The sequence below is a fragment of the Scatophagus argus genome, chromosome 19, assembly GCF_020382885.2.
Source record: "Scatophagus argus isolate fScaArg1 chromosome 19, fScaArg1.pri, whole genome shotgun sequence".
In the NCBI taxonomy this organism is placed as follows: Eukaryota; Metazoa; Chordata; class Actinopteri; family Scatophagidae; genus Scatophagus; species Scatophagus argus.
Window position 1 is genome coordinate 16969966 of NC_058511.1, and position 23556 is coordinate 16993521.

The 23556-nt window shown below is 40.3% G+C and overlaps 1 protein-coding gene across 1 annotated transcript in view; it reads left to right on the forward strand.

The window, feature by feature from the left end:
• Positions 1–3979: 3979 nt before the first annotated feature.
• flrt2 (fibronectin leucine rich transmembrane protein 2) overlaps positions 3980–23556 on the forward strand; it is a 42895-nt gene continuing 23318 nt past the window's right edge. The window contains exon 1 of the mRNA XM_046372653.1: positions 3980–4395. The gene's annotated coding sequence lies outside the window, so the exon portion shown is untranslated. The remainder of the gene's footprint in view (positions 4396–23556) is intronic.

Consider the following 23556-nt stretch of genomic DNA (forward strand, 5'->3'; position numbering starts at 1 on the left):
GGAATTCCCTCTGAGCCGCAAAAAGGTCAAAACCAAAGCCAAGTGTCTGTCGGCCAAGCGTGTGGAAACTGTAACACTAACCTGAAGCCATTTGACTAAAACAGATCTCACGATCCACCTGAGGATTGTGAACCCACAAGAACAAGTTCAGCCTGTCAACTTGTGTCATGGAGTGAGTTCTGAAACATAAGCTCCATTTGATCAACATCACCCAGTGATAGGTGAAAAACACTGAATTCCACCAAAGCTGTATGCCCAAATAACTCAGCGTGGATGTAACAACACACAGGAGAAAGTCAAAGGGAAAACATTCTTTTTGCATAAGACCTACCTGGCAACATTTTTGCATATCAGACCTCCCCAGTACTTGTCAGTATTCCAGCAGTGGCAACATTGCCAAAAACCGCAAAAACAAGCTGTTCGCTATCAGTGCCGTTCCCATGGGAACAGGCCCACAGAGGGTGTGCCCGCTCCGACACTCATCTGCACAAACAGTATGCAAGCCTACTCCCCAGCATACTACACAAACCGGGGGGTGGGGGGGTGGGGGGTGCTGCACAGCCTCCACCACCCCAGCCTCTTTCTCCAAGAACTGGGGCCTCTTTCAGAACCCTGCTATCAGTGTAAGTGATTAGCAGGTCTCGCTTGTGAGAAGTGCCACAAGGGGAAAAAGGATCAAGATTCCTGAGATGTTGGGCCTGCAGTGCTCATTCGCACACTTCCTCTCCTTAATAAAGACCACACATTCCCAGCGGCTGGAGCAGCGCTGGGCCAGCAGAGCTACAGTTCAAAGCTAACCGGAGGTGCAGAAAAGGGGTAGAGAAGTAAACAGCAAAACGTCAACTTGCAAAATAATACACAAATAAATGCCAAGCTGCTTCAATTAGCCACAGTTATTTTTGTTACACTGCGAGAAGGACAGTCAGTTTGACAATCTTTAAAGGCATCACTTTGTTTTCTGCCTTTTTTTATTATTGGCTTGTGCTGTCAAGCGAGCCATCATGGGGAACGAACACCCCTTCTCACACCTCTGCTGCATCTCCACAGGTGGCAAAACACTATATAATTAGTATGGCGTGTACTTGCAATATTTTTACATCGTCATATGGGAGTGCATGCAAATGCACACCAAAAACAGGTGTCATTGATAGCTAACAGTTATGTATTATGTAAATGCATAACTGCAGGCCACAGCTGTAAATTAAAAAAAAAAAAGTCAAAAGTTCACATAAAGGAACTGTAAGCTAAAGTAGTTTTTTGTCATTATTTTTACACAAAGATGGATTCAAATACATGAGAATGGCTGCCTGATAATGGAGTCACATTATGGGTCACACATGGTGAAATATATTATGGGTATTTGGGCAGGTTCTAAAATGTCAATGCTGAGATTTCTGCCCCCGCCTCTTAAATTTTGTTAGTATTCAAAGCATTGAAAAGTTAGACGTGTCCCTAAACGTGACACTAAAATTAATACAGTCTAAAAGTCCTTCCATAAAGGTCACTCAGGTCTGCTTCTGATCTGAGTGTAACAGGACAGAGATGTAGGTTGTAGGTAGCCCATTTAAAGATTTGTAGTTAACAATAAAATCTTAGAATAATTCAGGTACATACAACATACAGGTACCCAGTGAAGGGAGGCCACAATGGGGGACACATGTGTTTTCCTGTTAGAAGACAAGTGACACATTCTGGATAAACTGCAAGCGTGAAGGGAAGCCTGGCCAACACCAACATAAAGAGCATCACCTTAGCCAAGTGAAGAGGCAGCACGGTGGTGCAGTGGTTAGCACTGTCACCTCACAGCCTCACAGCACTGTTGCCTCACAGCAAGAGGGTTCCAGGTTCCAATCTGGTGGAGTTTGCATGTTCTCCCTGTTCCTGTGTGGGTTTTCTCTTGGTACTCTGGCTTCCTCCCACAATCCCAAAAACATGCACATTAGGTTAATTGGCTACTCTACATTGTCCTTAGGTGTGAGTGTGTGCATGTGTGGTTGTCTGACTTTGTGTGTTGGCCCTGTAATTGACTGGTGACCATTCGAGGGTGTACCCTGCCTCTCGCCCGTAGTCAGCTGGATAGGATCCAACTTGCATCTTTTCAATTCAAAAGTAGATTTGTGTTGTACCTGTGTAACAATGGAACAAGATACCATATTTTCTAAGACTAGAGCCTTTGGGGAGCATATAAAAGAGAAAATAAAGGAGTGGCCCAAGAAGAAAACCCTGAGGGACTCCACAGGGAAGAGGTGCTGAGGAAGCTACTGAGTCACCAGGGCTGAGAAAAAACTTCTGACAGACGAGTAAAACCTGAAACACAGCTGCATAGCACCTTGAAGGATAATACAAGAGGAAAAAAGGTAAGAAAAGAGGATACTATGGTCTACTGTACTGAATGCAGCTGTGAAATCAAGAAGAGACTAGCAGAATCTTTGGAATCAGTAGCTAATCAGAATCACCTTTTTTATTGACAGTATATATATTTTTACATACACAGACTGAATTCGTCTTCTGCATTTGACCCATCCTTAGTTGAACACACACACATGCAACACCCGGCAAATTACATGCAGTGAAACACACACAGGAGCAGTGGGCAGCATCAAGCGCCCGGGGAGCACACTGGGGGGTTAAGTGCCTTGCTCAAGGGCACATCAGCTGGCTAATGGAGGGGGGGGGGGCATTTTTCGCATTAATCACTCCACCACATTTCCTGCCCGTCCACTGGGGGAATCGAACCGGTGACCCTCTGATCACAAGACGCTTCTCCAATCTAGGCCACGGCTGCCCCCAAAATTGTATGTCCTTCGAGCCGGATAAAAGGTCATGAAAATCTTTTAAAAGCTCAGATTCAGTCCTGTGATTCTAAAAGCAGACTAGAGTGTATCAAAAATGTCACTTAAAAAAGGTTGCTATTGTATGAGTTCAACTTTCAGTTTTTTTGAGAAAAAAGTTGTTTAGAAAGTGGTCTGATATTGGTGAGGACAGAGGTTTACAGTTTTTTTTTTTATCAATATGCTAAAGACTTAAGACTGCTAGTTATAACTATTTGTTTGATTCAACAGTCTCACAAAGAGGGAAAATATCCATGGGGCAAGCTGAAGATTTCATATGATCAATAATTTCCCTGAGAAGAGAAAGAGACACAGGCTCAAACTGGTTAAAAATAGTGGGTCATGTGTCAGTGATGGATGGGTCTTTAGAGAGTGAGATGTGCTCTAACGATAGCAATCTTGCCAAAAAGAAATTTGAAAACCCTCTTCCTATTTTGTATTTCCTAATGGTAACCTACTTTCACTGTTGATGTCCTTGACACATCGTTGGTTTTAGTAAGAGCCCATTTGTTTGACTTCTAATTACAGCTAATCTAATCTTAATCTAATCTATCTATTTATAATTTACTTCAGTCTAATCATGATTTTAAAGCACCTTGTCACATCACGTGAAAGCATTGTTATACTTGTGATTGTGGACATCCTCAGTAGTTAAGTATGGGTTTTAATTGTATAATTCATGTCTTGGACTGTTAAAATGTGAAAACAGCAACTCCCCAAAGAAAAAGAAAAAAAAACTTTTCTCCCTGAGGAAAACACCCAACTCTCTAAGTGAGCAATAAATCTAGCACTTAGGAGAGGTTGTGCGTGTAAATGTACTCAGTTTCCTCAAGTCCACAGCCTCTGGAGCTGTCAAATGTTGCTTGGCCCCGCAACTTCCGTAACCTGTGACCCCTTTAACTCCTGTTTTGTTCTCGGCACTCCAGGCCCCTCAGATATCCCTCCACTGGAACTCCCCCAGATGACAGATTCCACTATCCTCTCTGTTCCTCCACACTACCCCAGTAGCCTTTGACCTCCCCAGCACCTCTGTCTCTCTGTGCGACTGCCCTTACATTCCAGTAAAGGCGCTGAAACCTGAGACTCCGGTGAGCTCATCGCCGAGCCACGGAATCAAGAGTTAAATGATACCAAAAAACAGAGAGAGAAGAGAAAAAGGAGAGAAGGGGGAGAGGCAGCCGTTGGTGCAGGACAAGTCTGGAACTGGTTCTGTGTGTCTGCTCGCTGGGGCTCTTTGTGGGTTAAGTTACACCAGAGAAAGCAAGGAGGAAGAGGAAGAAGAAACTGCTGGCGTCTTTGAATTCTCTCTGCTTTTGTCTGTCCCGTTTTCGCCCTCTCGCTGTCTCTCAGCGGCCTGACTGACTGGTGCCTGCAGTTTCCTCTTGACACACTCCAGCAAGCCCGCCACCCTCCATCCGCGCTTTCAAGTTAACGAGTCCCGTCGGTCCCGTCCTCGTGTCTGGAATCTGGGATGTGATTGTAACGCTGTTAGGTCGCGCTCTCCACTCTGTCTGTGTCTCTGTTCTTCTCTGACCCTGCCATGACCACCAAGAGTCCAAAGACGGTAAGTCCCTCTTAAAATTGTCTGCCAGTGTGTGTATTTGAGTGCATAGTTTGGGGATTTTGTGGCTTTACCTCTGTGTTAAAAAAAGGCAAAAAAGAACAAGAAAAAAGTGGTTCCCCAAATGTCACATCCGTGAATCATTGTGATTCCTGTCTCATATTGTGATGAGTACCATTAAGATGCTTAATCGCTGCAAACATAATTAAACCAATCAGTGTTTCTCTCAAGCTGAGCTCTGAGTATGACTGCAGCAAGTTAGAAAAGGGGGCTTTTTAGCAAAGAGCATCTCCAGCTGAAAGCAGAGATCAACTTTTAAAAGTTTTAAGAGTGCCATTAGATAAACCGTTCATCCATGCATTATTCATGGCTGCCATGTTTCTTTCTAGTTCACTGCCTGTTGCTCACTGTGTCTCTCTCTGTGACCTTGTGCACTTGTCTTGTCAACCTTTGGGGGTGACAAATCCCTTTAGAACAAAGTTTTAAATAGGATTTTAATGGGTGGCCTACAGGAGACTCTATATTAAAGGTTGAGTACACATTATTTAAACGAAGAAAAAAAAACAATAGAGGAGTGAATTCACATCCTCAGGGGTTGTTTTCAGAACAATGTAAGGGCTAGTTTACCTTCTGAAATCTGCAACCTGTTCTTCTTCCCAGAGGAGAAAGCAATTTAAAATAATTGTGAGCCTTTCCAGCAATAACTTTAAAAATGTCTGAGGTGAAACTTTAACAATTACCTCTGACATCTTTTGCAACGGTTTCACTATTTAAATGGGTGTGAAGTGCTCTATTGCTTCTCACAGGTAAACATACCACACTTTTTGGGAAATAATGACAACTATGTGATCAAAAGATTTTTATTTTATTTTTTTATTTTTACGAGGAAACACTTGCCTGAATGCGCTTAATTAACGGCGCTGTTTTGTTAACAGGTTTTACTTAACACAGCTCCAGCATGCCAAATCTCAGACCACAACTGCCAATGGACGTGATTAATGAGAAAACATATCTCGCCAGCATTTACATATAACCTCTAACATCTAGTTATTTTAATTAATTTGGTATTCAATGTTTTTTTACATACTTTTTTGCGAAGAACATAATTATTGAAATGATTTTTTATTTTAAAATGAAAAGTCTGGTCAGAGCTATACTTCATTTCAAGTACCCCCTCATCAACTGCAACCATCATGTTCTAAATGTGTTAATTACATCTGGCTTTAAAGTATGCGTTAAGTAAAACTATATAAAGCGGATATTGTGCATATGATTATACCATTAATAACCATTTCAGATTATTGTAGCTGTTTAGAACCAGTTCCAGTTTTAACTGGTTGCTGTGGTGATAGTTAAAAGTAGCAACTCCACAATGTGGTGATTGACTACAAGTAAATTCATGCATTCAAAGAGACAAACATCAGGTAAATGGTCTCAAAGTATCAAAAGTATTTGTCATTGCTCCTGTTAATAAAGTTTTATATATAGTATTAATTAATCAAAATAATCACTATTGAAGGATTAATATTTAATGTTTGTGTTAATGTTGTAAAAGGGTCAAGTTGGAGCTCTTTGAACATCTGACCACTGATCAGGCAGACCAAAACCCAAAAAGACATCGCTATGGGCTGTGGGAAATTGTGCTGGTTATTTTTCACTTTTCTCTGGTGTCTTTGTTTTAAAAATGATTGTCAGCTTAATCAACAAGGAAGAAGTAGTTAGTTGCAACCCTAATTCATAACATCATCTCATATTTTAAATATACAGTCTTAATATTTAAAGTAACTTGTAGCCATGGCCATCAGAAGAATGCAGTGTAGTGAATGTTTCTTTTTTAAATGTAGTGGAGTACAGGGAGAAAGTATAAGCCCAACTGAGGTGACATTTCCAAATCTTTCAAATTCACTGCAAATTTCATGTGTCATCATTCACGCATCAGTTCTGAAAACATGTCGCAAAAGTGTCAGTGTGGGTGACAGCTCTACATGCACCTTTTTGGAGCGTAGGGGTTCAAGTGCTGGAAAAGAGCTCCTTCACCTATAATTGCTTTAGGGGACAGGAAGGTAGTCAGAAAAGGACATGAATGAGCATATTTGACAGCTGGAATGTGTTTTTGTATGGTGCAGGGAGGGGGGAAGCCACAGATTCAAGACTCTGTTTCAAACTGTCCATTTTAAGGCATTTAGTAGCCAGAATTTACATCATTATTTTGACAACAAGAATGACTCACTTTGTTTGAATATATCAGAAATAAATTGTAAAGACAATAAAGTAGGATATATCGAATTCTTGGCTTTTAATTATTAAACCGTTCCTTTAAATTACCTTATTTAGGCACCCTTAGAGTACATTGGAATTAATCAGTGGCAGGACACTGAATCAATCCTCCAGCAAGTCTAATCCTATGGTCCCATAGAGTCAGCTGACCACAGCTAACTGAAGGCATGAATCAGATGTTTTCTGGCGCTGGATATGGCCCGAGGGTAGAGCTCAGATATGCAGGGAGGGAGCAGAAGGAGAAGGCTAAAAAGGGAGCATGAGCAGAGCATTGAGAAAGATCCGAGGGTGAGGAGGAGGAAACAGAAAGAGAGAGAGAGTAGACCATAGACTGGTTCTATGGCCAACTGGGATATCTAGCACAAGGAGAAGCTTGTTCTTGCACTGGCTCAGGGTTCCCTGGGCATGTAGCAGGAGGACATGGCCTCTCTTGGATGAAAGAAAAATAGACTGAAATACCAGAGGATAATGTGATTACAGGCAAATAGGAGAATGAAGGTTAATTGAAGTTAAGTAATTATAAAAAGACAACATTACACAATTTAACACACACACACACACACACACACACACACATATATATATATACACGTGTGTATATATGCCAACAGGGGTGGAATTATTACTAACTCCTTTAAAATAAACACATAATTCAATAATTCAGAAAGAATGTTGTAAATGTATATTTTCTGAGGATAATACCTGGACACTTGGAGTCCAGTCATTAGATTATAGTATAATGGTTTACACACTTGATTAGAAAAGCATGAGGACTAATGTAAAAAACATGAAGCTGCCACAGTGACCTCACTACAAGGATCCTTCAAGTGTCTGGAGGTCATAAGGTGCGATTCAACACCACTCATGACAAATCCCAGCAGTAGCTGTTTTCATCAAACCCTCGTAATCTCCGACTTGTGACCGTTCACACAGTGTTTATGTTGAACCTGTCAATCAGAGAGATAGACAACCACTTGCAAAAGTAAAAAAAAAACAGAAAGAAAAGAAAAGCTTCACCTCAGGATACAACCTTGACCCTTAAGAGATGACCAGAGCTCAACATTAGAGGGAAAAAGAAAAAAAAACATTTTTGCCATACTTCAGCTTTCAAGTTACCTTTTTTGGCAAGTATATTGATCTTCACCATGTCATGGCAAATAAGTCTGAACATCAGGGGTGGCCAAATTTATTCAAGTGAATCAGTCAACATTTACCGGCACCTTTGGTTGTTCTTTACAGAGCAGTAGAAAAAGGAAAATCGTAGCTTTGATTGCTGCTGTAACAATGCTCTGAAAATGCTCTGCAATTCAAACCACTTAGAGATGAAGAATGCCCATAAACATTAAACAGCCATTTAAACCTGGCCTGCGTGCCCCCCTGTATGGATGGGACCCAGGGCCTGCCACATGAAATAACAAGTTACATTGTTAGACTGGCACGTAATTGGATTGGTTTGAAATATGTTTTACAGTATGAGATGTGACGGCATGGCGGTAACAAGCAAGGGACTTGAACTGAAGTTTGTCTTGATTTTATTATCACTATTACTTTTTTACATAATTTCAATTCAATTCCAGTAGACACATAGACAATTAAATGACTATGGGGATGTGTTATTAGCTATTAAGTTAGCAGTTTAGCAACATTCTGTACAACACAAAAGAACTTTAGTGACTGAGTGCCTGTTTGAGTAGACATTAACTCCTCCACCTTGTAAATGAGGCGTGAAAGGATATAGGTCACAACCAGTCACAGACCAATCACCACATCCTTTGTTTTCATTCTGAATGATTTAAAAAATGAACAAAAGACAAGTTATGACATCACTAACGTGCAAAGTAGCATGGCACTGAGACCTTACCTGACAATCAAGTGGATGTGCTAGCTACACTGAAATATAACATTGCCGAGCATTGGCTCTGCTAAAGTTAATGCACACTGTGTCTTCAGCAGCTTTAAAAATTCTGACAACTAAAATAAGTCAACTGAGTCTACAAATTATCTGTCAACAACAATTCATGAAGGACGCAGAACCTGCCAAGTGAAAGTAATGCGCCTAGCCCTCTCATCCGCCACACCTTGTTCATTAAGCGATTCTTTGTGCTATGTCACCCAACTTTCTGGCAGAAAGCCGTTAGACTTCTTCCGTGTGTGATCATAGACACTTTGGGCAAAGACTCTCTTACAAACACACCAGTCCTAGAACAGTAAGAGGGGAATGTAATGTACATGTTAATATGCATCAGTGGCATAAACATGAATTCAGAATGGAGTGGGCATCACATTGTAGACCAACCAAATGAATTGTCAATCAAATGTTGTATAAACAAATAAAACTAAATATGTAACATAGCATATATATATATATATATAGCTTTTTTGTTTGTTTGTTTGCTTTTTTAAATAAATGGCAGAGCCAACACTTGCAACATTTGCATACGTCACATGGTCATTGGGAGGGGGTCTGCAGAATTAATAAATTCAAAATAAATGCACATTTTTACACTGTACATTGTAAATTACATTATTAACATGCTTAGCTGAATAAAAAGAAAAGAGGACATCAGAAGGAAAACCAGACAAATATTTTTTTCCATAAAATACAATCCCGATCAGACTGGTCGGAGCTGCTGTAAATCACCCTGGTATGACAGCGGTGTCAGTGGTGGACAGTGAATCACACTCCGAAACGGTAGTTTCAAAAAATACCACTTCTTGCTTAATGCTGCTTTAAAAGTGTGAAGGGTCCTTCTAAATACATTAAATTTATGAAGATGCAGATGTCTTAAATTACTAACAGCAACCAACACGATGTGCTACAAAGGGGGAAATACGGTTTGCATGAATGTTCGTAGGCCATACAGGGCTGTGATGGGCTTCTGTCAGTACTCAAACTGTGCTTGTCAGTGCATCTCCTAGCAACACTGGCTCTCAAATGTCAGTTAACAGCTGCCATGTGCACCTACCCAGAGGCCTGGACCTGAGGCACTTCCACAAATATATCTAAAAAATTTTTATCATTTTCTATACTACATATTATATATTATTTAAAGTCACAGTATTACTATACATGACCTTACTCAAAAAGTTAGGATCCTTTAAGTTTACATTCAACGACGAAGCAACATTCTTAAAAATAGCTGATTTATCATCACAATTTCATGTTAATATTTTGTATCAGTGTAATTACAGAATGTAAACACTTCATGCCATTTTGAGAAGCACAGTGCTGTGTATGACTGAGTAGGCTGACACACAAGTTTTATGGCCTGTAAAAAGGGCCATTCTTGTTTGCTTTGGAGCCTTCTGAAAGCAGCCAAAAAAGCAATAGAGAAAGCCAGCCAGAGCAGCTGCCAGCAGCCATACAGCACACAACGCAGAACCCACTCGTTGATTTCCTGCTTCAACCTCAATAAACTTTTAGAAGGCTTCGTGTTGCTGACGCATTTCGGGTCTTGAAAACGTCACCTCTACCCTCATCTTACTCCCTTATCTTAAATTTTATTAAATAAATTAAATTGATTGATGATTGAAATGTTTTTGTTTTTTTGTTTTTTTTTGTCATTTACTTGGTGCATTGTCTGGTAGGGCATTTTGAACCTTTCAGAATTAGTTTTTCTGGTAATGATAGTGTTACACATATAGCGAGTGTTTTTGTAGAATGAAACCAAAACACCAAGCTGCAGGTTAGAGGAAGAGTGAAGATGTATGCTTTCACACTGGAGCACCACAGCAGTAGTGGTGTGCAGGCAGCATCAGAGAAGCATTGTATTGTTGGTACTTGTACTTGACTTGAGTATTTCAAGACATTTTCTGCAACTGTCTGTACTTCTAGTGTGTTACATTTCAAAGTAGAATACTATACTTTTCAATCTAGTACATTTATCTGACAGATAAAGTTGCTTTTCAGACTTCAGACCTTTTGTGACTGCTTTTTAAAAAAGCATTGTCCAGGTGCGGTTCCTTATATGTTTCCATATGGCGTTAGTTTCATTAAAGAGTGATTTCATCTTCACCTGCTTCAATGGTTTCACTTTAATAACTCTGCAAAGACCAGAGGAAATAGAAAAGAATGAATACAAAAAATGATTTTTTTTCCCCCTCAATTTTCCTGCAAATAAAAACGTCAAGGTCAGAAGGTCCATAGGTAGAAAACCAAGATGAGTTTTGATCCAGTGTTATTTTTATTTATACATTTGGGTTATTTAGCCAAACTAAAATATACTTACATATATACTTATATACCTTAACCCTATACCTATACTTACATGTCCTTATATGTTTCTTACCATTAATAAAGTCTACACATGTTCTTTGCAGTTTTGAATGACATAAGCACATTTTGTCCAATTTTTCTGTGACTGTTTTAAAGGCATGGTGAAATGAAAAATACGTTTTCCAAATTCTGAATCTTTTTTCTTGTGTGTTAATTACCTCCTCTTACATGCTAAATATGTGTACAATTTTTAGACCAGAATCCTGCTCTTTTCCCCCGCTTGTAAAATGTAAGGATATTTTAGTGATTCATCCAAGGGGTGCAGTCCTGAGGTTGGAAACCACGGGGCTAAACTATCGAACTGAATGTTAAATGGATAAAAACAGCTTCACCTCAACCAGCTACAACAATAATATGCTGCTTACGCATTTTGCAGATAAAAGATCTTTTAAATGAGAGTTTGAATGCATTTTCTTTTTTACATTGTTGCACTGGCACTTATACTTCAGGCCCAAGCACTGCTTCCACCAATGTGCGGCAGTCACAGCCAGATGTGATGTCACCATCATATGTTCTGTGTTATGCTTTGCAAGTGATGTAAAGGGCAGTCTGAAATCTGATTTGAGGGTCTCGGCTGAGCCATTTAAAATTCGATTTGAGTCAGATTTCAAACCACCTACAGTATGACTCCTCCGTGTTTCTTGCCATCCACACTTGATAAAGGCAATCTGATTCCAATCTGGATATGCCCAAAATCTGATTTTGGCTGCCAGTCTGACTGTAACCTTAGTGCCTGTCTTTACCCATATTCTCCAATTCTCTCATTCTCCTTTTTAACTCCCCTCTGTATATGTATTCAACTTTTGCTTCATTCTCTTTTCACTCTTTCGTTCATCAGATATTGTCAGTTTTGTTATGACTCTGCGATATGGGTTGTCTTGAAGGTTTAGTCAACACTACACACCAGTTACACTTCCACACTATACACCATATAGACATGCAACTCCCTGGACTTTCTGTTATTGCTCACCTTAAACTTTTTCTTTATTAAACCTTCTCAACCACTATAAGATCTGCTGCAAATAATATCGTGAAATGAAATAATGCTTTCATATGGGAACAAATTTAATCTTTCTGTTTATATGTACTGCTTTAATACCACCTGATACATGATTCATTCTCAATAAAAACTAAGTTCAGAACATGCCTATCCAGGCTCAGGCTGCCCTGCCTGTCTCGCTGTCAGTCAGACAGGCTCTGCTGACTGCAAGGCTTTGACAGCACTCACTAGAGATTCTGAGTATATGCGTGCACGTTCACTTCTCTTTAGATGCATGTCTTTTTGTTTGTATATGTTCCTTTCACCTGTCTACATACATTTGTTTTTCCCTTCTAAGTGTTGCCTTGTCAAACTTGTTTATTCTCTGTCTCTGTGTTGTATGGACAGTCTTCTCCTCTGGCACTCTACACCATTATTTTCCTATTTTGCATGTCGCTTGCTGAGTTAGCTCACGCTGTCAGCTGCCTGCTGAGTGATGCATTCCCCTCTATCTCAAAAGCTTCACACTAATTGCTCAGTAATTGTTTGTCCAGTATTGTAGCATGCAAAAATCTGGTGTCTAATTACGTGTGTTGAAATATGTTGAAATGATACGCCACCAAAAACAGAAGAAAAAAAAATCTCTGCCTTTTGACAAGGTATTGTCAAAAACTGAATTCTCTAAATAACCTAGCCTGTACTGAAACAGGGAGGAATAATCTCTCCCAGGTGGCATACAGTTTTCATATTGTTTTAAGATAAAATAATCTCTCTTGCCTATGACAGCCTCTGGCAAGCATCCAGCTCAGCCACATTCCACTTTCACATGACCTTCTCACCTGGCCTAGAGCGAGAGCCGCACCGTCCGTCCCTAACCACACCTCTGTTTGACTGGCCTAAATATTTCAAGACCTCCTTATCTTTTTCTCCTTTCTCCTTCAACCTCCTCCTCCTCAGTGTTTACAAGTTTGACTCAACTCCAGATATGCGATTGGCTTGTAAATTTCATTTATGTGTATTTACAGTCTTGTTTTACAAGGACAAATACACCCACAACAACACTGGGAGTCTTACAAATTTATATCTATAGTGTCGGGGTTGTGTCAGGGATTTTTAGCTGAGCTGCGGCAGGTTAGTGCACATTTAGATGTTATGTTTAAACAGTTTCAATTTTAGGATTCGATCAAGTGGTGCTGAAGCAAATAGTTGATTTTCGAATCGGGTTGCTGCTTGAAATTTTTGTAAATATTCTTATTTGCTTGTAACTGAGAACTAGAAGAAATGGTTCATACTACTCTTCTATCTGTCTGTTAAGCTACAACCAGCACCTATGGATCAGCGGTTAGGGTATCGGACCCGTAACCGGTGGGTCGCTGGTTTGATTCCCCGTAGCGGTGTCCATGGCTGAGGTACCCTTGAGCAAGGTACCTAACCCCCACTGCTCCCCGGGCGCTGCACGCGGTCGCCCACTGCCCCCGGGTTTGTTGTGTGTGTACATGTCACTTGGGTGGGTTAAATGCAGAGCACAAATTTTGTTGGAGTGAGTTCCCTCCAATGACAAAATATGTCACTTTCTTCTTTCTTCTTCTTTCTTCTTAGTTTAGCAGACAGACTGGAAGCTGGGGGAATAGCTAGCCTGGCTCCATCTCAAATGTTCCTTCCACTAACATTAAAACTTGCTAAAGAGCACATTATAAGCTGTCTGTTTAGTCCATGGCCTACCAAAACCCAGGCAGAAAAATGACAAGTCGTGGCTTACAGATACCTTTGCTACAGATTGCAGGTTTTATGCTACTTTAGTATGGATTACAAATGAGATATAACATGTTAATTAATGAAGTTTAGAGATGCTGGTCAGCTGATTCATCACACGACCAGGCTAGCTTTCCCCCCTGTCTCCAGTATGTTATGCTAAGCTAATAGGCTCCTGGCTCCAGGGTCATATTTATCATACAGATAGAGACAGAGTGGCAGCAGACTTATACCTAATTCTTTTCAAGAAAGTGAATGAGGATCTCTCCCAAATGTTGAAATATTCTTTTGAGTGTATCTGTGTTATGCAAAATTTTCAGCTTCTCTATTATGAGAATTTGCAGCTTTAATCTATATGATTGTTATAAATGTGTTATTGTTTAAACACAACACAGTTTGAACAGGCCACAATTTTCTCCTGAAACTCGACATTGCATAGTTTATATGGTTTAGAATCTTAACATACATCACTTGATAATGAAAATGATCATCTTTTCCAACTAGACAATCAAGACTGCATCAGCAAGCCTTCCAGTCCCGGGACTGAGATTTTCTTTACTTTCTGAATAACAGAGCAAAGCTGTGAAGCTAGCTTCCAAAGCAGGAAATGGAATTGGCTTTTGCAAATGATGGTGTGTGTATTTGTATTAAGGAGTCAGCGAGACAGAGCCACGCAGCACTTTAATATCCCCAATAATGTCGGAGAGACGGGGCATCTGTTTGAGAATCCCACATCAAACGAGACGGCATGTCAGCGGAGGGTTATGCATATATTTCCCATCCAACAGGAATAGGCAGACGTACAGGGAGAACTGATGAGTGGAAGGGGATACACTTTTGATCAAGACTAGAAAGTAAGGAAAGAAGAAACCAAACAGACAGCATACATGAGTAAATACACGGATGCAGAGTCAAAACAACTACAGCGGAAACTTTCAAATCAATTACATTATCAAGGTTTGGAGTTCTAGTTTTGTTCTGTGGCTGTTCAGACGGAGATGTTGTTTTCCTGCGAGGGCATCTGGAGGAGATTAGGGTCCAACCTGACACTGCAGCCCCGTGAAACATGACTCAGGGATGAATGGAGGCTTTTAGACCAATGTCTGTCTTCCCACACGTTGTTCTGCTATTCTTTATTTGTCCGTCACCCAATAAAACACGCACGGCGTTATCTGATACCTTCATGCACACCGAACAAACAAGGTTCTGCCAATCTCATTGTTATTCTCTGCCTTGTTTTTTTTTTTTTTTCCCAAAAAACAAGCTTTTACTGGGGCTTTTCATGTAAGATGTTCTCTATCGTGTAAGGAAGCAAAGCCTCAGAAAAACACAATGTCACAGGCGATATTATTAATTTCAAATCAGCTGTCCACGCAGACTGTACATCATTGTGAGAAAGAATGTAATTTGTAAGGTCAGCAAATGTCTGTTTTTTTCTCTTGTAAAAGCAACGAACCAGAGCATGATGGAGCGCAGAACAAGGAGCGTGAGGGAATGTAACAGAATAACACAAGTTTAGGCCCAACCAGACCAAATTACCTGCAAAAAGAAGTATTCACAGCCCCTGTTTTGATATAGTCTACTGCTGCGGGTTGGACTCTTATTAGATTCGGAATGCGTTTCCACTTGTGGCTCAGACTAGGCCCGACAGCCTTTATCCAGTTATGTCTGGGCCCCGGCGCTTCGGGGAGCTCACATTTGCTCCTCCGTAAGGGAGGCAGAGGGGGACTAATGCATGTCACCGATGGCACCTGCAGTTAGAGCAAACAGAGCTGACCGCCACTCAGCTGGGCACTAATGCAGCAGAAAAAGAGAGGAGGTTAGAGCATTACAGCTGCATTACTATGTCGACTGACCCAGTCACATAGCTGAAGGATATACACCTATGTATTTCAAACATTGAAGGGCTGGCTGTGTTATTCTGAAAGTTAATTCTGAAAGCTGTTTCGTTGCCTCTGCAATCGAGGCTGCTGCTTCTGCTGCTGCTAATTGTATTTTACTATTCCTCATTGGAAGAAAACATGCAAGCTGAGTTAGTGACTTGACATGTGCATGTAGAGGCATATCTGTTTGTCTGACAAACACTTTCTGTGACCCTGAGGGTGTGTATGAGAAGAATCATACATTGTTTCCATTTTTTTTCAACAAGTCAAAGGCAAGACTATCTGGCTCTGTTCTGTTTGAGAGCGTGCCACTGTCCCTGCATGGGTTTCAATTTCAACCCCCTCAGCACATCAGGGACGCAATTGCTTCCTACTGCAATTTATTACAGGCAAATTGAAAGAATCCAAGGTGCGAGTCAGTTTGTGTTGGCTCTGAATATGTCGGCTGGTTACTTACACTCCTTTTCTCCCTCTCTTAACATAGCCAGAGCTCCTGCTTGTCCCCCCCATCTGGGTTTGTGAGAGCTGTAGTTATTGTAATCAAGTGCTCAGCAAAGAGAAAGACACAGACAAAAAAAAAAGGATTTGCTACTTTTCCAAAGCAAGGGGAGGATGGCAGTGGTCCCATAAGTTGACCCCCAGGCGAGCTCTCTGGAGACATATAGACTTACCAGCGTCAAAGCATAAGAATATGCACTAGGCAACATCAAAGCACAGCATCGGGGCAGCTGATAGCTTGTGGTGACATTGTGCTGTGGAACAGAGCACTCTCCGCCATCATTACCATGGATCCCTCACATCGTCTATTTATAATCAATTTTCCATTCTGAAACGCACAGCATCTCTGTCTCCGATATGGTGTCGAGGAAAAAAAAAGAGATGAGGGACTAAGCGGAGGAGAGGAGATCGAGCAGGGAGCTGGTTGAGTATTGCTAACACAGGGCAGAAATTATACAACAGGGACTGCTCATATAAATGGACCCAGACGTGCGAAAGTAACAGCGGTTTAGTGAGGCCATTTCTTTAAAACCAAAGCTCAGATGAAGAGTAACACCACTCAATCTGCTCTGGGTCACACTTCAGAATGGTCCCATTTTTTAAATTAGCCAGTAAACTGAGTAAATCCACATCATTATTTGCAACAAAAAGGCCTCATTTCCAGTCATCACCACCCAGTCAGTGAATAAGAATTGTTCTGCTGCTCCCATCCTCTATTTATTATCGGGGGACTTTTTACACTCTGATTACTGTGGGTATAGTTTAACACATTTTCTGTGTATCGAAAATGCACTCATGAGTGGAATTTGTTTTGCTTTGGTTAAATGTCAGAGGAGCCACACTGTCAAGGGAAGCAAGACATGCACATCTTAGTATGTGTTTACGCTCCCTTCCTGAGAAGATGCACTGCAGCTTTTTTGGTGGAGGTGATGAACTCACCCTGCAATGACATTCTGTCACAGTGTGTGTTCCTACATGAATGCTTGTGGTGTTATGTTTTGTCTCTGACACTGTGATATGCTATAGGAGAAGTTCAGCTCGGACTCGTGGCTGTGACAGGGAAATATGACCAAACACAGAGACAATAGAGGTTAAGTGCCACCCCTGCATCCTAATCCCTAACTCTCATTCAGGGACACATGGATGAGGTTCATGGCCTTGCGGTGCTGTTTTATACCCATTTCCCCTGTGGCGACAGTAATAGGCCTGGAAGTGTAACCAGTTTCAGAAATGATGCAAGTTAAAGGAAACAAATAGTCCTACTGACCTTTTTGTTCTCTCTCATATTTCTGCTGCTTCAGGTCCGCACCATCAGACATGTGGCCTAAAGTGCCGTCACTGCGCCCTCCAAGGCTTGTAGCATCTAATTAATGTTAAAGTAATAATCTGTGACATTTGCTGTTAATGTTGCTACTCTTTTTTTGAACAGCATGAGAGCGTTTACTGCATCAGCTGATGCAAATATGGTGTGACAAGAGGGCCTAGTTTTGGTACACAAGAACTGATGCATGTTATAACAGCAGAAGGAGATTAAACCACACCAACTAACAGTTTTAATAGCCAGAGAGAAAAAAAAAATGTCAAGCAGTGATCAAAATCAACAAAATTAATCTCCAACTATTTTTGACAGATTAAACACTTCAGTTATATTTAAAGCAAAAATGCAAGCATTTGTTGGTTCCAGCCACATAAATATATATATAGTCAAAGGACTATAGGGATTTGTACTATAAGGATTTGTGTTTTATGATGCATATCGGACTGTTTGATGAATAATATGTCAGTGTTAAGTTTTAAATTTGGATGGACAATGCGCCCACAATGCTGAACACCGCACTCCAACACAAGGAGTAAAATTTTAATAGTTTTAAGCACAAAGAGATCCAAAATCCATGAAAAAGCAAGGCAGGATATTTTAAAGATCCAGACGTAGGTGTGGCATTTCAGGAAAGTGGGTTGGGGGATTTTCAAGATGGAGGGTCCCGAAGACTAGAAGTGAGCCGGTCTCTTTATAGTGCAGTGTTTGGGTGGAGCTGATTACAAGAGATGAGCGGCGGGTGTGCAGGTGAAGAGGCGGAAAGAGAAAGTAGGTCACCATGAGGAGAGTACAGGCTGACCCTGACAGTCACTTTTAGTTGGGGAAAACTGTGATGGCCATTTTAATTTATTTTTGCTATTTTCTGACATTTTATAGAAAAAATGAGTAACTGAATAATCATCAGATTAATCAATAATCAATATATGTGTTGCAGTTGCAACCCTTAACTATCATAATTATTACGACTGACAAGAAATTGTATGTGTGCTTTCTGATCCAAAAATTGAGCAGTTACTCAAAGAGAAAGAGCAGTTAAAATGAAAGTGCTGTTTTAAGCACGAGCACTGAACGAAGCTGAAGTGTCAATTTAAATGCAAGGCCTGATTAAAGCTGAATCAGCTGAAGTAAAAGTGACTGCAGCAGTTTAGAGTGATGTGGTGAGTTTTCTACTCAAAATACAAATTTACGACATTGTATTGCATAGATAAACACTATAAAGGAGTATTGATAGTGTACAAAAAGAATTAGCGTGAATTTAAAAAAAGTGACTTGAGTAGTGGGGGAGGAACAGCACTCTGTCACAATTCAAAGTGACTTTTGAATTGAGCAAACAAAATGATACACCATCATGAACAAAGAGCAGAATATCCAAGGTACAAACACGTCACAGCACTGGACACATTTGATTGATTGACAAGTAATTTCAGAGGAGCTCCAGGGTAAAAAAAACAGTAGCAGCTTCAAACATATCACTAAAATAAAAATACAACAAAAATAAGAATTATTATTTTTAATAAAAGTCCGTCAGACATCTCACTGACAGGCAGGGTTGCCAATGCAAAACCTCTACCATGAGCATAACTTTGATAGATATTACTTCTGGATAGTTAAGAGACCAGGCCAAACTTTCCAAAATAACTTTAAATAATGTGCAAAATGCATCAGTGAAAACCTTTGCCCCGTTAACCTCACCTTGGTTTAAAGAACAGATAGCTTTGTGTAACAGTATATTATACTGAGGCAAAGGAAGGATGTAAGAATGTTTATAGAGTTTATAGATAATGTTTCAGTTTTCACTAGATTACTAGAAAAGTTAGATCATCTCTGTAAGATTCATGATTGACCTGGCAGCCTTCAGCTTTCAGATGTAAGACATTTACCCTACTTTACGTCAGTGAAAAACAATTAGAAAGCTGTGAGGTTACTTAATATCGCAGAACACCTTCACCAGTAATTACTCCGTTATATGGGACCATTAATATTTCTGACATTACTCATTACTCATGCATTACATTTGCATTGATAGGGTAACTTTGAACCTCTTTCTCAGTCTCAGAACATCAGAGCTTTTAGTTACAAATGTTCCAATAGTACGACAATGTGTAATGAAAAGTATACCCATCTTTTTATTATAACGAGTAGAGCCGAGTACAAAAAGAGGAAAAGAAATAAGTATCAGATCAGCATCTGCTAATGCACACTGTCGCCCGGCTTCCTGGACTCGTTACCCCCCCCCACGCTTTGCCTGCACGCTAGAATTATGTGACTGGTTGATGAGTAGTTGTGTCGAGTTAGAAGGTCCTTGGCGAGAGGCCTTGGGCACCACTGGAAGACTATCAGAGTGCAGAGTCATTAGAAATCCCTCATTCTCACTCCACTGTGTAAACAGCCAGGCGGCCTCCAGCTGAACGAGCCCCGAGGAAGGATCACCTCCGTCTGGCTGAAATTGGATCGTGCACAGAAGAGGGGAGCTGTGGGAGCTGAGCCGGGGGGAAAAAATGTTGTGTTCCTATTTATTGACTCTGCTGCACAGACCACTAAACTGTTTCAAGGGAGAATAAAGTTTGGGCAGTTTTTCCCATGAGCACAGCGGACATTAGGGGAGAGACAAGTTACCTTCATAAAAGCCTGAAATGACTATGGAGAAGAGAACTCAACTGCAAATGTACTCAAACCCACATCAGGTTGACAAATTATTTGGTTTTTAGCCCTGCATAGTAGTAATTAATCCCAGCTCATTAAGTCCCTGAACACAACTAACCAACGCAACGCAAACTATCCATATTGTTGGAATAATGTTTTAAGTTTATTTAAAAAAAAAAAAAAAAAAAACACAAAACAACATGCCTCTGTAGGACCGGGATAGAGCTCCAACTAAATTTCAGCAGAAATTAAAATAAAACTTATTTTCACACAAGTGTTAAACACAATAAAAAATATTTATGCTTAAGAAGGAGGAAAATGGCTGAAATGAGAAAACCCTCATTCACAACAAGAAGCAAAATAAATAAATAAATAAAACTGACTAATTTAAAGTTTGCCCTACAAGTAAGGACTGAAAAATATTCTGTACTTCAAAAGAATTTATCTTAATTCAGTCTCTGTAGCTTCTTTTCTGAATTATTGCTCATTACTTGTTGAAAAAATGATTACATTACTTTATGAATAAACAGCAAAACTTTATAAATAAACAGCAAATTGGTACCTCACTTCATTACTGTAATACACCAAAGGTACCTTTGAACCCCTCATTTCTCCACACCCACAAAATGGCATTGTTAACATATAGAAATACACCTTAGCAAACGAGACATTACTGTTTAACATGCAGCCAACCTGTTTGGAGGTTTTTACTGACTACCTGACAGGACTTGAGTAATAACCTTCCCTATTCCTAAAACTTGGCTTTCTCCCTCCTTTAGCCCCCACATCAAGCTAACATGACCCAAGTCTCTCCAGTGAATACACAGACATCAAATTAATATTAACTCTATTAACTCTATAATATACACAAATAATATTACTATCACTATCAATGCTAATAATTAACAATAACCAGTTCAATTAAAGTACTAATGGATAACAATCTAAGCATAATGTAAATCATGCCCAACAGAAAAATGGGTCACATGGCAAAATTGTCACTGTTTCACGTGTTTTATTATAATGACTTGAGCAAGAATTATTCTTCTCCAGCGTGATAAGATAGTTTGAGATAGTTACCATGGTACAAATACTGCATCGCGCAGCTGGCAGAGAAGGTATTACTGTCCCTTTTCCACACAGAGATAAACTCTAGAGGAGATCGGTCCAGTTAATTTCTCTGCTTTTTCGTTTGCTGTTTCCAAGGGAGACATGTGGACACTGATGTGACAAATGTCATCTTTTGTCTGGCGTGTCAAGCAGCCAAGCATGAATTAAGTTTAAGTTGTAAGAGAGAAGCACAGTAATTACCACAGTAAAAACTACCTCCCAGAGAGCAGGCTCCTGCTTAAAAACTGACTTTGTTGTAAAGAACATTTAATTTAATCCATCATTTACAGTAGCGCTGCATTATGTCTCTACGTGACTTTATAATACCACAGTAAGTGCTTCCAGTCACATCAAACCCACATCCTTGCTACAATAGAACTGGAACAGGAATAGGTAGAAACTGTGTGTCACGCATCCCACGTAATGTTTTGTTTTGTCTCTTCGCTGGAGGTACTGAAACTATGTGTATAGTAAAAGTGCTCAGTAAAGGCAGAACTGTAAATAGTCCGCACTAAACACAATAATGAGCTGATTAAGTCACCTGAGATGAAAAAAAAAAATATTACACTTAAAATGGCGAAGTGTGGTGCAGCCGTATGCTTCATGTTCTGCCCGCTGCTTACAGTGGATTTCTGAAGACAACTGGAGATTTTGAGAGAGCATCAAAACAGACATCTAAAACTTCTGACTGTGGCAAACAGCTTTTAGACTTTTCCTGCGATAATGACAAGTTGGTGAGAGGGTGGGGGTTAAGTATTAACACCTTGCACCTTGCCTCCACAAGGACAGGTACTCTTTGTTTAGCCACATGATGGAGTGTGAGTAATGCCACACTTGTCCTTGGTCAGTGTGAGAGCTGTATTTTACACATACTAGGTATGTTTATTTGTACTGTATGTGTGCAGTAGTCTGACCTGTAAACCCCTCAAAAAAAGCAAAAAAAAAAAAAGCAAAAAACTTTTCATTCAGGTTGGCATGTTGAGAGATTAGCAGGGCCAGGAGATAGCTGGGCACTGTATTATGTTCACTCTGCTTCAGAGTGAGGCAGGAGCAACCAAGGAGGTGACAGAGCCCTCCTCTTTGCCTGCTTTAGGTCATAATAGTCACATCATCCGTTTTAATCGGCCATTTATACACCTTACACCCTACTGTCGTTCTGAAATCCTTCACGCAATCAGTGGGAGATTTCTGTTACTCAAGGCTTTAAAGGGGTAACCTGCCTCCCAAAATGGCACCAAGCCTGGTGAGATGTGCTGTCTTAATACTGCACTAAATCAAGTGTTTTTATATTAGCAAATGACTATGTGTCATGTGGAAGAGCTCACACAGAGTTACTAGACCAGCAAAATGCTCTAAAAACCCACGGTACACTCCCTGCCCAGCACCAGAGAGGGGACATACAATGCTAGCAGCCGGCTCATAAATGTAGTGTAGCATTTAGCAGATAACAGCCTGATATTTCCTTCAAAATGGGGGGAAAACAGCACTGAATTTACATTCATCAGGAATCCTGAAACACAACTTCAAATGAATGTTACTCAATCTAAAAATCTACAACGTTCTGTAGTGTAAAAAGCATATATTGTTTTCCCTAACCTGTGCGCTTTGTGGAGTGGCATTAATGTCAATAATAATGTGTCATAGATAAAACACAAGCAGACAGCTGATTGTATACAACCAAAAATAAATATGATGCACAAAAACACTAAGGCACTTTATCAAAGAAGATCTGTGAGCAACACTGATAACAAAGTCACAAGCATCTCCAAGCAGGAGGCCATTAGACAACGTAATGGTAGCTGGTGGGCGGGCGTTCACTACTGTTGCTTTCATCTCAACAGGTACTTTGTTTCAAGATTGTCCTCTGAAGTGAGGAGGTCCGTTCTCTTTTAGTCTGTGAAAAACAGAAGAAGTATAGAAGTATCAATATTACCAAAGTCTTCTTTTGTGCTGTTGTGTGCATGCAGGCAGTGATCATCTTGTTAGGTCAGAACACTGCAAGCAACTGTTATTTATCATTAAAACCTTGTGTTTTATTATGCATGCGATGAGGTAATTAACAAAGGGCAGCAGAAAACGGTGGAAGCATGTGGTGTCCGGTGGGTCTGTGTGGGGCCCTACCCACCTAAAAAGACACCACCAAACCACTGGAGTACTCCCATACCTACACAAACACACGAATCTCCCACAGCCCCGTCCCCCGTCCTGTCTTTTTTGCATAATTCTTCCTGATTGAAAGATTCTGTTTTCTCTTACTAGAAATAATAACAAGCAGGCAGAATGTGTGTGTATTCCTGTGTGTGTTGTGGGGACAGAAATCTGTTTACACAGTCACATTGTGAGGACCCTTCTTACTTATGGGGACAAAATGCAAGTTCCCACAATTCATTAAATATTAGGGTGAAGACTTGCTTTAAGGTTAGACTGA